This window comes from Physeter macrocephalus, chromosome 8 (assembly GCF_002837175.3).
Source record: "Physeter macrocephalus isolate SW-GA chromosome 8, ASM283717v5, whole genome shotgun sequence".
Taxonomy (NCBI): domain Eukaryota; kingdom Metazoa; phylum Chordata; class Mammalia; order Artiodactyla; family Physeteridae; genus Physeter; species Physeter macrocephalus.
In genome coordinates this window covers 103,353,672-103,368,850 of record NC_041221.1, presented here as the reverse complement: position 1 = coordinate 103,368,850, position 15,179 = coordinate 103,353,672, and the positions used below count along the sequence as shown (strand labels likewise).

Genomic DNA, 15,179 nt, shown 5'->3' with positions numbered 1-15,179 from the left:
CTTATTCAGATTTATTAGGCATTTACTATGAAAGTAGAAAGAACTTTCTACTTTTATACTAAGTACTACTTACTATGTCGTGCTATGTAGCACTTCCTATATGCTACTATGTAAGTAAGTAGCACTCTTCAAATCATAAGACATATTTAAATTTTTTTATACTATAAATATATGAAATTCATAGACTTCATCAACAAATCGAATTACTTTCTCTGGTTTATTCAACTCTAGCTACACTAATCTCTTTACCAGTTATATTTTATGCCTTCCATATTCCCACCTTTGGAGTCTTTGTAACCACAGATTCCTCTACTTAAAAAATCTCATTTAGACTAATCCTTAGATGTTACCTCCACAGAAAGGCCTTCCTTAGACACCTGTTAAAATTACAATTCTCTCTCCTGTTCTGTGCACTTACCCTGTGTAATTTTCTCACAGAATTATATGACAATATGCCATATACAGTTGACCCTTGAACAATATGGGTTTGAACTACATAGGTCCACTTACATAAAGATTTTTTAAAAATAAATATGTACTATAGTACTACACAATCTGTGGCTGGTTGAATCCAGGGATGTTCAACCACACATACTGAGGGCCAAATATAATGTTATACCCGATTTTCAACTCAGTGGGGGTTGGTGTCCCTAAAACCTGCATTGTTCAAGGGTTAATTCTATTTGCTATGTTGTAACCTCCTTTTAGTATAAAAGCTCAGTGAAAGCAGGAACTTTATTTTATTCTCTGTTTTGTTTTGCACTTTATTTTATTCTCTGCTTTGTTTTGCTTACTGCTTTATCTACAGTGGCTAGATCAGAACTTAGCACATCATAGGCATGCAATAAATATTATGGAACAAAGAAATGAAGGAATGCCCATTATTTTAGGAGCTATAATGTTTTATAAAAAGTAGAATACTTATTTATAGTTGAAAAATCTGGCTTTGATTCTGTGAACTCCTACTAGTAAATTTGAGCACATTACATAATTTTTCTGTTTGTATTTTATTAACCTCTTAATTTAAATGGTCAACTCTGCCATCATGTACATTAATCTTTTGCCTGAAATGTTTAAGTGTTCCAGTCCTCACTAATCACTCTCTTTCATTACTAATAAAATTCTTGTTCATTATGCTACATACTTTTTTATTTACTATACTAAACAGTCATTTGAAATTTATTTAATTTTTTTATATTTGTCTTTTCTCCAGAGTAGAGTGACCAAATTGAGGGGAATCAGCCCTATTTTTTAATTAGCTAGATTAAGTCAGTGGCTCAACTTCTTTATCCTCAGACCATCATTGATGAAGATATGTCAGACATCTTATTGGGATCTGATACTTTGTGGTTGTGGATTGAAGGTTCTCCCTTTTATTTACTGGGTAAGAGCACACAGATGCGTGAAAAACTTTCAATTGGCTCTTTACCACAGTTCCATGTAATTTATCTAACATACAAAGGCAAAAAGTCAAGTATTTTGTCTGTAGTCTACCTAAAATTGCCACACTGACTAGATCTTCCAGGCATTCCCCTTGGATTTTCCTTCAACTGTCAAAATTTGACTGACCCAGACCAGCTATCTTCATATAACCCATTCTTTACCACTTTCCAAGTGTCATGGTCCCTTACATCCCCTTATGAATCATAAAATTTCCTCATCTTCCTCTTTTGTCTCAGAAATTTTCAAACCTCTAACATTAACAATTATGTTGCTTTCTTTTCTCTAGGGTATAGAGAGGGATAGGAGAACCTCAGGCCTCAAAGATGGATCAGGAAAGGAGATCCACCACAGTGACGTGGATGTAGGAACATCCTTGTCTTCTTTCTTGACACTGGGTAAAACAAGCAAATAAAACTTAAAAACTAATATTTTTTGTCATTAAGTTACAAATGTCAACATTCACAAAATATTTATAGTCTCATTTGGTGGAAGAGTATTATTTCCCTGTCCTTAAATTTCATTTAAAAGTCTTTTTATTTGCCCCTTTCCAATGTTGACAGGGAAAGTAGATGAAACTTGAAGACAAGAACTATATACTTTATTTGATAACTATAACTTTGTCAGATAATGTGTCCTATGTAGAATAAATTCTTGTTATTGTTGAAGAAAATAATTGAAAGAATAAAGTTTATTTCTAAAGTTAGTTGTTTGTTTTTTATTTAGATAGGTTTAATATTGTTCCTTTTTATAATTCTAGTTTCAGTTTTTTCCCGTTTTATTCAAACTTCATCAAATCCATTCATAGCCTCCCTCCATCTTACTCCCATCTCCGCAGTGATAAAATAGAACTTTTAAACTTTATATTTCAATATACATTTAGTCTTGTTTAACAGTGTCTTTTAAAAGGCTGTCATTTCTCTTATTTCTGATATTTTCTTGTGAATTCACCTGTGTAATGTGTCACACTTTAGAAACCACTTTACACATTCTAATTAGATCTAACACAGCAGCCTTGAGGAAGACAGAATAGTACTATCCTCCTCATCTTACCGTTCCTGAATAAGAGAAGTTAAATATATATATATATATATCTTAGTTCACAGACTGGGGTGGGAGAGAGAATTAAGATCTTCTGCCCTATTTTTCAGTGCTATCTCTATTATATCACGAAGCCACGGGCTTCCCTGGTGGCTCAGTGGTTGAGAGTCCGCCTGCCGATGCAGGGGACACAGGTTCGTGCCCCGGTCCGGGAAGATCCCACATGCTGCAGAGCGGCTGGGCCCGTGAGCCATGGCCGCTGAGCCTGTGCGTCCGGAGCCTGTGCTCCACAACGGGAGAGGCCCGCGTACGGCAAAAAAAAAAAAAAAAAAAAAAAAAAAAGCCACTCAGAAATAATACAGCAAGCTTTTCCAGTATTGCATGGTCAGCAATTATGTAAAAGAAGCCACTCACTTAAGACTACACACTCTAGGGTTTTGAATGAAATTTATATGAAATTCTAGAAAAGGCAAAACCATAGTTTGCTTTCTGGCAGGTCAATGATTGTTTAGAAGCAAGGGCGGGAGGATGGATTGACTGCTAAGGAACACAAGGGGGCTTTTGTGGTGATGGGAGTGTTCTAAACCTTGACTGTGGTGGTAGTTAAATGACTGCTGCCCCGGTCTATCGAACTGCACACTTAAAATGAAGGACACTCTTACTCCTGTATTAGTAACATAAATATATAATTTGTTTTTTAAAATTTATTGCCCACCATGCTTAATCAATTGACGTCTTTTATGTTTTGCCTTTAAATGCCTTGGTAACTGGTTAAGGTTGAGCACGTTGTTAAAAGTGCAAAGCCATATGTTTTTCTCCCATCTGACCTGATACGCTAATCACTAGGGCACTGTTGTGTTATTTAGAACAAGGAATGAGGTCAAATTTCTCCCTGGTGAATAATAAATAGGAAATGTACTTTAAAAAGTACTTGGCATTTAATGCCTAATCCTTAAGATTACTTAATGTTTAAAAAAAATGGCCAAGACATGGTACTTTATTACAAAACAATTTGACCAACATTTTTTGGTTAACAATTTTTCTGTGTAACAAGCCACATGCATTTTAAAATACAAAAGCATGAGCTCATTGGACAGTGGGTTGAAGCAATATAAGTAAAAAAGATTTTAAAAGAAGATAAATGAAGTATACATAAGCTTAGGTTCTTTCTCATTGTTACTTCTCTTAGTCTTGTAAATAGCTTGAAACAATGATTTTTCCCTCACCCATTAATATTTTGTCTGTGATACTAGTGCTGGTACTTCATAAAAATATTATGTAAAAATATAAATATATAAAAGAAAAAAAGTAAGATAATGAAACTACATGGATCCAATATCCAGTATTCACACAATCAATTTTTCTCTAAGTCTATACCTGATCTCCGTCCCACACACCACCCTAGATATTTTTTCAGTCAAATCCTAGATATCACTTATTGCATCCATAGATCCTTTAGTATGTATGTATTTAAGATACTTTAAAACACATTATTCCTATGTTTTAATTATTCCTAAGGTAATTAATTATAATTCTTTTAATGTTATGAAATACACAGTATTCACATTTCCTCCAATACCTTACAGTATTTTTAATTTACAATCACTTTGTATCAGGAAACAAAGTGCATACTGCATTTTATTGGTATAGTTTAAATTGCTTTTAATTTATAAGCTTCCCATCTTTTTTTCTTATAATTTATTCAATAAAGAAAGGGCATTAATTACATAATAATTTTGCACCTTCCAGATTTTGCTTATTGTATTTTTTGTATCACTTAAGATGGTCTGCGTACTACTTTATTTCCTATAAAATAAACTTACATTTTTAGAAAGCTGATCAAATTTTCTTCTATTTTTTGATAATACTACTTCATAGGAGGAGTTGTGAGCTTCCTACTGTAACACATCAAGAGGTACATTATTTCTAGTTTTCATTCTTATTGTTTTTATTAAGACTGATCTAACCAGCTAGATTTTCCTTTTTTCTTTACTATCAATATGAACTCAGAATGATACTAATACTAATATTTTTACTAAAATTAAAATTACTGAGAAAATTTAAAATTTCCTTGTCTTTTTATTCACCATATTATTTTAATTTTTTCATTTCTATTTTCATGTCTATTTATTTATTTCTATTGTGGTAGAATATACATAACATTTTAATCATTTTTAAGTGTATAGAAAAATATAGAATATTTCATTAATTTTTCGTATCATCCTTGCACAGGATCCAAGTTAACCTTCTCTATATCATTCCAATTTTAGTATGTGTGCTGCTGAAGTGATACTTTGCATTTCTTCTTATCTTTAGAGTAAAAGATATTAAGGATATATCTGAATATCTGGCTTGGTTTATATCACAAATATATTGCATCTTAAAATTCTATTAATGAATAGAACATCATTTAAACGTTTTCAGTGAAAATAGATTTCACTGTTTTGTCATTTGTCTATTTGTTGATTATAATGTTTATCAGTCATGTATATTTTTTGGACAACTTATATAACTAATATTAATTTTATTGATTCTATTTCATTAGTCACATTTAGGACTTTTCCCTTCTTTCAAGTTTATAGGTGCACTCACAAATATTTTTTTCTAATACTTGCAGTGTGAAGTTATCTTCTTGTCTTTTCTTCATATAGCTATGACATTATTCCAACACTACTAATTATACATAATATTTTTTGCTCACTGATTTCTGATGCTATGTTTATAATATATGAAGTTTTTCCTTGCAAATATATCTATTTTCAGATTGTCTATTCTGGTCCACTCATATTCCGATATCTTACTCTTAATTATAGAGGACTCAAATACATTTCATATGGGCTGGGGGGCTAGAACACCCTTTTCATGGTTTACTGGTTTCTCTATTTTTTCTTGTCTGTCCTTTCACATAAATGTTATAATTAACTTTTGTAGCTCAAGAAAATAAAAAGATGGTGTTTTTATTGCAATCATATTAACTTTACAAATCAAAGATTTTTACTGATATTCACATGCATGATTGGTTTTGTAGGTCCCTTTAGAGCGTTTTTATCAGATTTTGCAATATTACACGCACCTTATAACAAGAATTTGGAAGTTGTCTCCCCCTTTGTTTATTCTTTAAAATAATTTAAGTAGTATTGGGATTATCTTTAAGTTGTTTAAAGCAATTCATTTGTGAAAGTATTTTGAGCTTAGGTCAATTTTTATCATAATATGTCTTGATTTTGGCTGCTTGTGAAAACTTTCTCTGAGACATGATATTCCCTTTCAAAATGAAGATATAATTCTTAACTTATTTCAGAAAAGTTTTAGTAACTTACAGTTTTTATTATTTATTTTTTGTCCTTGCTTTTGTTTTCATATGTATATATGTATATACAGATAGATACACAGGTAGGTAGGTAGGTAGGTAGATAGACAGATAGATATACATATACATATGAACTACTTTCTCTACTTTTTCTATCACTTCCTTCCTCACCCAGAACTACTGGAGGTGAAAGGCCTAAAAATTATGACATTGTTGAAAAAAATTAAAGAAGACACAAAGAAATGAAAAGATAGTCTATGCTCATCATTTGGAAGAATTAACACTGTTAAAATGCCCATATTACTTAAAGCAATCTACAGATTCAATGCAATCCTTGTAAAAATCACAATGATATTCTTCACAGAAATAGAACAAAAAAAATTCTAAAATTTGTATGGAACCACAAAAGACCCCAAATACCCTAGGCAATTCTGATAAAAAAATAACAAAGCTGGAGGTATCACACTCCCTGATTCAAATTATAGTACAAATCTAGAGTAATCAAAACAGCATGGCATCAGCAGCAAAAGACTGACAGATCAATGGAACAGAGTTTAGAGCCCATAAATAAACCCACACATATATAAACAACTAATTTAACACAGAGAAGCCAAGAACATAAAATGGAGAAAGGAAAGTTTGTTCAATAAATGGTATTGGGAAAACTCAACAGCCACACGGGAAAGAATGAAACTAGACCACTATCTTACCCCATACACAAAAATTAACTCAAAATGGATTAAAGACTTGAATGTAAGACATAAAACTTCTAGAAGAAAACATAAGCAGTACATTGTTTGACATCAGTCTTAGCAATATCTTTTTGGTTCTGTTTCCTCAGGCAAGGGAAATAAAAGGAAAAATAAACAAATGGGACTACATCAAACTAAAAAGTTTCTGCACATCAAAGAAAATTATAAACAAATGAAAAGGCAGAACCAGGAGGGGAGGAGGGTGGTAGTGGGAGGAATAGGTAACGGGGGTTAACTGTATATTGAGGGATAGAAACTAGATTTTTGGTGATGAGTATGCTGTAGAGTGTATATACAGAAGTTGAATTATAATGTATATATGAACCTTATATAATGTTACAAACCAATGTACCTCAATAAAACAATTAATTAATTAAAAAAATAAAGAATCATCAAATGGATCTCATGGATGTGACTGAAAGCAGATCAAACATAGGATAGGCTATATATTGAATTCAGAAATACACCATTAGAAAAGATATGCAAATTAAAACAAAGAGAGAACAAAGAAGACAAACACAGCAAAACAAAACAAAACATAAAGGATACATGGAGATTGGTCAAAAAACAGTCCCAGAAGGAGAAGACAGAGAGTTAAGATAGAAACAAAACTTGAACAAATAATGGTTGATAATTTCCCATATTAGTTGGAAGATATTGCCAGCTAATCCAAGTGGGATAAATATAAGGAAAAATATACCTAGATGTAATATAATCAAATTGTTGAAAATCAAAGATGAAGTGATAATATTAAAAGCAGCTGGGAAAAAAGCTATCTGACATTTATGGGGAAAAATATATATAATTGGTAGTTAAGCTGTTAGTAGAAAATGGAAGTTAGGCAAAGATAGAAAGATATCTAAACTAAATCCAGTTAGTATGGGAGCCTGGCAAATATATTTTGCTGGATAGCTTTCCTCTTGTCCTCTCCCCCATATGGAGTAACTCAAGGAAAGTTCAGGAACCACATGGGAGAACAAAAAGATAAATTATTTGTACTGTGGGAAATAAGAATATTGACAGGTAAAATAGTTGCCTTAGGGACATATTCAATGTTAGATTTTGGTGATACATCTCAGTGGAGATTTGAAGTAAGAAGGTGGATATTTGAGTGTAGACTACAGAGGAAATTCTTAGAATTCACACACAATATAATATCTTCTAAGAATAGGATGTAATAAAATATCTCAGATTGAGATAATTGCAAGATTGAAATTAAGAATAGTTTTAAAACTTATAAAAATATTTTTTGCCTGATGTTCATACACTAAATTTTATATTCTAATTTGTGATAGATATTCTAGAATCCAGGAACATGGATTCCATGATTAAATTATAGCATCAAAAAATTGCATACACTGACACTGTCATATTACCCAAGATTATTCCTATCCTGCCCATGATTAATTTTACTGAACTGTATAAATTTGAGAAAGCAAATCTAACCTAATTAAGTTGTTATAAAAAATCATGTATATCATGTATAGTTTTATTGCTAATATTATTTTCTAGATCACCCGCTATTCTATTTCATCAGCTCTCTTAGGATAAATTTCCCTTGTGATCAATGTGCAAATTTCTGTGTTCTCCTTTAGTAATTTGTTGCCTTAAATTGTACAAACTCTGAATCAAGTGACAATGTTTTCTCAATACGTCTAGAAGTAAATATGCTGCCTATCCCTTGCAGGCAGACTGGACTTCTCAACAGGTATTCTGTGCATTAAATTCATACTCAATTTGCATTTCTCTTTTTGCTGCCTCTATTGGGTTGATTTGTGTCCCTCCCAAAGATATATTAAATTAGCCTTAAACTTCAGGACCTCAGAATGTGACCTTATTTGGAAATAGGGTCTTTGAAGATGTAATTAGTTAAGATAAAGTAGAGTGTGCCCTTAATCCAATACGATTGGTGTCCTTATAAAAAGAGGGAAAACATGGTGTAGACACAGACACGTAGGGAGTATGCCATTTATGGTAGAGGCAGAGATTAGACTGATGCAGCAACAAGCCGAGGAATGACAAGCATTGGCAGTCATCACCAGAAACTAGGAAGTGGCAAGGAAGGATTTTACTTCAAGGGAGCATGGGCCTGCTGACACCTTGATTTCAGACTTGGTCTCCAGAACTATGAGATCATAGATTTCTGTTGTTTTAAGTCATCCAGCTTGTAGTACTTTTTTATTGTAGCCCTAGGAAAATAATACACTGCCTTTATACTCAATTCCTTCACTTATTTTTATTTTGTGTTCATTCATTGTACAATATATATTTTAATCCAATTCCCCTTTAATGAAATGAGGCAGAACTCTTTTCTCTTTCCATTCACCATCCACCCTATACTATAAAAACTTAAGATGTGAGTCATACTTCCAGGTAGCTTCCTATCTTATGGATGTTTTAAGACTTAATGCCCATGAACATTAATGAAAAACATAAAATAATAGAAACGTAAATTATAAATTACTTGGAGCAAACAACACCACTATAAGAATTTAGAGCTAGGATTAATAAGTGTAGGCCAAAGTAAACAATAAATATTAAAAGTGTCAATAAGTCAGGATTTAAGCTGAAGCTTAAGGAGTGGTTAGGAAGGATTTCAGCTGGTGAAGAGGAGAGGATGTTATTTCAGGAAGGAAGCAACTTGAGCAAGGTTAGGGTGATAGGCAAGTGCATGGTGTAAATAAATGATGATGCCGACTCTAGAGAAAGCTCCACAGTTGGGAGAATGGAAAACAATCTTGTCTAAGTGGGAGATAGAAAATTTTCAGGGACTATGAAGAAGGAAAGACACGAAGAGAGAAGTTTAAATCTATTTAGGAAGGCAACTGGGAGCTGTTGTAGATTTTTTGAACACTAGTAGGATAAAAGGACCTAAGGGATATTAATCCAGAGATAGTGTGCAAGATAAATTCGAGTCATGGAAAGAAAAAAGAGTCACATAAGAGTCAAGAGAAAAGAGCCTGAGAGTTATTTTAGAAAACTGGTTAAAGAATACAGACCTCTGGTATTCAGTGCCTAAATAAATGCTACTGACTTGGGAAGATCAGTTAAATTTTCTGAGTTTTTCTTGAAATTCTAATTTCTCTATTACTACTTAATTTCTTTCTTTCATTGTGATTGGATTTGAGCCATTGGCATCTATTTCAGGGATCTTTTCATTGATAATAAAAGATTTTTGCCTAACCTTGGAAGACCTCATATAAACTTTTATTTTTAAAAGCACTTAACATCCATGGTGTATATTTATAATGCTTACTAGTAAGGCTCAGTTTTGAAAGAATGCCAAGTTTGAAATTTTCAGCTATGTTATCTTAATTTCCAAGCTGTGTTAATTTTGCTAACTGTAGAATATTCCTTTCCACCTCATTATTGTCTCTTTTCTTGAGACTAGCTAGCACGTGTGTCTGAGATAGGTGAACTCTACTTTCTTGATGCTTTTTCCTTTGCATTTTTCCTTCCTCATCCAATCTTTCTCTTTTAGAAAATGTAGCCTCTTTTATACACAGATTTCAAGGGGACTTCTCATGGCATAATTGATTTTGAGGACTCTTTGGATTGAAATTTATGCAAGTAATTCGAGACATCACTCAAATTGCAGTATCATCAGTATTATATGGCTTTTTTTTTTTTTTTTGAGCAGCAACACTGAAAATCCATTAGGTTCATTTTAAGAAAAAAAATGGGTTTTTGTAGACATTTTCATTTTTTGAATACAAAACATTTCTTTTTCATAAAATATATGTTTCTAATGAACAGTCCTTTGAGCTATTTATGCAAATTTAGTCCAGGGAAAAGAAGCAGGCAGAGTTGAAACTGAAAGACGCTGAATATCCTATGCTCATTTGAGGGTCACTCAAGTATGCAGAAGGAAAAAGATTGATCAGGATTCCGAAAAATGGGATGATTGAAGATTGAAGAAAACATATTCTACAACTAAAAACATTTCGGAGATGGTTTGTTTTAAGATATAAAGTTCTGATAAGTCTTTGAATCAGAGCCAACTGGGCATCTGTTCCTTTTAAAAATCTCTATTTGTTGCTGAAAAACCAGCCTAAATAGTTACATGACAACCTGTATTACATTTGGAAACTTAAATTCTTGGCTTAGTAATTTTGCACTAGGCATGTATTATCCTTGTTAGAAATAGTATAAGTACTTTGATGGTACCATTTTTTTAAAAAAGTACATCCTGTAACTAACTTTCAGCTGTATCAGTTGTATAAATATAAACTGTAATTAATATAACAATATAAACAAATATAAACTGTGTATTTAAAAAATTATATATTTTTTACTTACCACCTCTGTAATAAGAAACAAAATTTATTTCATTCTCTAGCAGGAGTCTTGCTTTATTATTTTGTCATAAAAAGTGTATGTAAAAAACCCACTCATACAATAAATATCTATTGTTTTTATATTTGCTAACATCATCTATTTTACATTATAAATTGTACGATGTTATAATTTGAAAATATGGCTATTTCCTTTAGAGGATATAAACTCTTGAAGGCAGAAGTTATAAAACCTTTAATAGGCAGTAGGATCTAACACAATTTTACTTAGTGATCTGTACATGGTAAGCGCTTAAAACATTTATTGATAAGTGAATGCATGAATTATTAATGTTGCTTACCAATATTTTTTTATTCTTGTGTTTGTTTCAACAGAGGGACATTCATCTCTAGGTGTTTAATTTCAATGAGTATGTCTTTATCCCTGGACTTTAAAAAATTAAACGCAATTTAAAATTCTTCTACATTAGAATAAATGGATTATTTCATATAAATATTCTTAAATATGTTTTCCTAGGTTTTCCATTCCAGAGTGCATTCCAAAATTCTTGTGAAGAGCTGTGATTGATTTATAATCACTTTACTCATTCAGTTTTTGATCAGCAATTTTTGTATTTTTCTTTTAAAGAAAATAAACAATTTCAATAGGCTTGTGATTCCAAATCACTGAGAAAGAGATTTTTGAGGGCTGATATATTCTTATGAGAACCTGATGGTATTTGGGGTTTTTTTTTTTTTTTTTGGGTCATGCTGCGTGGCTTGTGGGATCTTAGTTGTCCAACCAGGGATTGAACCTGGACCCCTGGCAGTGAAAGCATGGAGTCTTAACCACTGGACTGCCAGGTTATTCCCACCTGATGGTATTTTGGATGACTCTATCTTGATTTACAACGTATGAACATTAAGGGCATGTATAAGGTGGAAAAGGACTTTCACTCGATTTCTTGTCATAGTGATCACTGAGTACTATTTAGCAAATTCATATACCAGTATTTATGCAAAATACCAATTTAAAATAGTAGTTCTTAATGGGGGGTGGAGGGCACACATCACCATAGCCTGAGGGACTTTTTGAAAATATAATGAACTCCACTAGAAGACATTCTTATAAAGACCAGAAATGGCACTCAACTGTATGTAACTGGAAATTTTACCCACGGGATTACTGTGCAAAGCCCTGTTATAACTGCTGGATTGTAGGTATATGATGCTCATACTAGAAAGACAAATTTTTATTCCAGCTAATTTGGACACTTACGTAGGTTCATATAATATCATTCCCTTGTCTGTGGTTTGATACTGTAGAAGTCAGGCCAATAAACTAAATAATCAATATATCTTGATGATGCTGATAGTATTATTTTTCCAGGCTGGGTGTGCTTTTATTAATGACAAGCAAGAAAAAGCCAAAATTCGTAAATATTAGGAAGATTTAATAAATATACATATGTAAAAATATACATATGTATTTTATAAATATACACATGTATTTGTACATACACACAAATTCAGTTTACGTATCTTTAAACTGAATTCTAGACAATTAACTAATACTCTGAAAGGCTGCCAAAGCCATAACCACCTAGAAGTAGGTAAGTCCTTACAAAAACAGTAATCATGTTTAGTGAAGACTGTACTAGGCTTTGTACAGCAAATTGCAACCAGCTTTGCACAGTGCAACCACTAGGCTTTTAGACTTGATTCCAAGGCTGCCATCCTTGGGCTAGACACACAAAATCCAGCATCCCATATAGGGGTTAATGTGAAGTCTCAACAGTAACATATACTACTAGACAGTGACTAGCCAATGTAGATGTCACCAATGACATCTCCCCTATTATAGCTCAAACCTGAGACAGACAGAACAGGGAAAGAGGCAGGGAGAATGGTACAGATATCAAGAGATATAAACAAACAGGAACTAAAAATAATGAAGGGACAGATTCCAGTAATTGCAATTCCAGTGTGCAAAATGCACAAGCCACTCCTACGTTGCTATATACTATCTCTTAATTTAGAACCTCTCTACCTTTTCCACCATGAGACTCCATGCATATACTCATATCACAGGGAAAAAGAAATATAATTCTTTGGCATGTGTTAGATTATAAAACATGATAGTTCATAAAATAAGTTGTATGACTCCAGTTAGGAAAATGATAGTTTTTGCCCTGAACCAGTGTAAGAAGAAATCATCAAAAAACTAACACATATAGATAAATACCCATGAGAAAGATTATGCCTCCTGCTGGATAGGACCTTAATATTCCCCTCAGCTTCACTAAATTTTATACAGGTTTCTTCATGACTTTAGGCTCCTGACCTCCCTTTTCCGAGAATATTTAGAAATCTTGTAATTTAAATTATAATACATTATATATTAATATATAATATATAAATATATAACATTTAAATTTTGTAATTGTAAATTCTTTAACTCTTTGAGATGTAAATCTTTTGAAAGTTTCTTGCCAGGTTTACAACCCAGGAAATTCTTTTTCAAGTATCAGGAAGTATCCTTTTGAAATGTAATCATCAAGGAAGATAGGGCCCCTGCTTCCAAGTTTCTGTGGGAAAGAAAAAGCCTAACCTCGGGTTGACCTTGCTGCAAGTTCTGAAACTACCTCCTGTCATGAAGATAGGAGGAAATTTACTTTTCCTCTGCATAAGACCAATTAGCAAACACAGGTGACCTATGATTCCTCCCATCCCAGCTCTTAAAAATTCACCAGTCCTCTTGTTTTGTTTTTTTTTTTCACCAAAGTTAGTTCTGACTATGTTCTAGACTCTTTCCTTTATTGCAATAGTCTTGAATAAAGTCTTCATTGCCTGTTTAACTTTATCAGGTACAATTTTTGCTTTTTATAATGCTGTGTACAGTAGAAACCATAAGATGAAAGATGTCAAAACTACACTAAAGTCATAGATTATTAGTAGAAAATAGGGAGAAGTAAGATGATATGACCAGGAAAGTTCAAATCATAAGGAAAGTTGATTGGGGAGGGAGAAAGTGGTCTTGAGGCAGGAGATAGATGCACCCCAGGAGGAACAGTTTCTCGCCTGTGGACAGCAACTCTATAATAGCAGAAACTCCATATAAGCAGGATGATGGAGGAGGCTGGGCCCGGCCCACACAAGAGATAAAAGACCACATATTCCTCATTCTTGAAGTCAAGGAGACCTCCCCAACTACACATGTGCAGAAAGGTTCCTTGGAGGTCAAAAAGGAAGGGTTCACCACCTCATAGTAAGTGATGTCAACTACCCATAGACCTCTTCATTAGAATCCATCTTGGCTAAGAGATGCACAGGCACACAGGGGAGGACCCTGAGATATACCAAATATGGACTCAGAACCAGGCAAAGCAAGATGATTGGCCAAAGGAAACCCAGAAGAAATGTCCCATAAAAGTGATTCAAACTGCCATGAGGGCGCAACTCTCTAGTCTCTCTATCCCTCCTTCTCTCTTTCCCAATTTCTATTATTGGGCAAACATACTTTCTCAGACTTCCTGTTTATTTACCTTATCCTGTTTCCTCTGTGATGGGGAAGTCTTTTGTTCTTATAGTGTTTATAACTTTTGAGCTAGAATGAAAAGAAACTCCTTAGATCCCCTAGACTAGAAAGAAAAAGCATATCTTCATATTGTCCTGACCAAAGAGGACAAATGAAGTTTGGGGACATATTCCCATAAGATAATAATAATGAATATTTTGATCACTTTTGACTTTCTAAAGCTTTTATTTCCTCACCAATACTACTTTTTCATATCTTCTTACCAAAAAGCAAATATCTCCAACCGCAAAACAAAACACATACACACACACCATGACAACAATTAATAAGTAAAATAAAAATTGTTTTGAGGCACAGATGCTGAAACATTCAATACTGAATGTAGTTACATTGAACCAGGAATCAAAAGAACTGGATGACTATCTTTAGTGTTATGCTTAAATTCTATACCGGCCAATATCACTAATGAACACAGATGCAAAAATCCTCAACAAACTATAATCAAACCAAATTCAATAATACATTAGAGGATATATACCATGATCAATTGGGACTTATCCCAGTGATGCAAAGATGGTTCAATACCCACAAATCAATCAATGTGGTATACCACATTTATAAATTAAAGAATAAAAATCATACAATCATCTCAATAGATGCAGAAAAAGCTTTTGTCAAAATTCAACATCCATTTATAAAAAAAATCTCTCAACAAAGTAGGTATAGAAGGAACATACTTCAACATAATAAAGGCCATAGATAAGCCCGCAGTTAACATCACACTTGATGGTGAAAAGCTGCATTTCCTTTAAAATCAGGAACAA

At 32.9% G+C, this 15,179-nt stretch overlaps 1 non-coding gene across 1 annotated transcript; it reads right to left on the bottom strand.

Moving 5' to 3' along the window:
* Positions 1–4,667: 4,667 nt before the first annotated feature.
* LOC112065539 (U6 spliceosomal RNA) lies at positions 4,668–4,774 on the bottom strand. Its single transcript, XR_002892087.1, has one exon. It is a non-coding gene; the product is annotated as a U6 spliceosomal RNA (small nuclear RNA).
* Between the last annotated feature and the right edge of the window lie 10,405 nt (positions 4,775–15,179).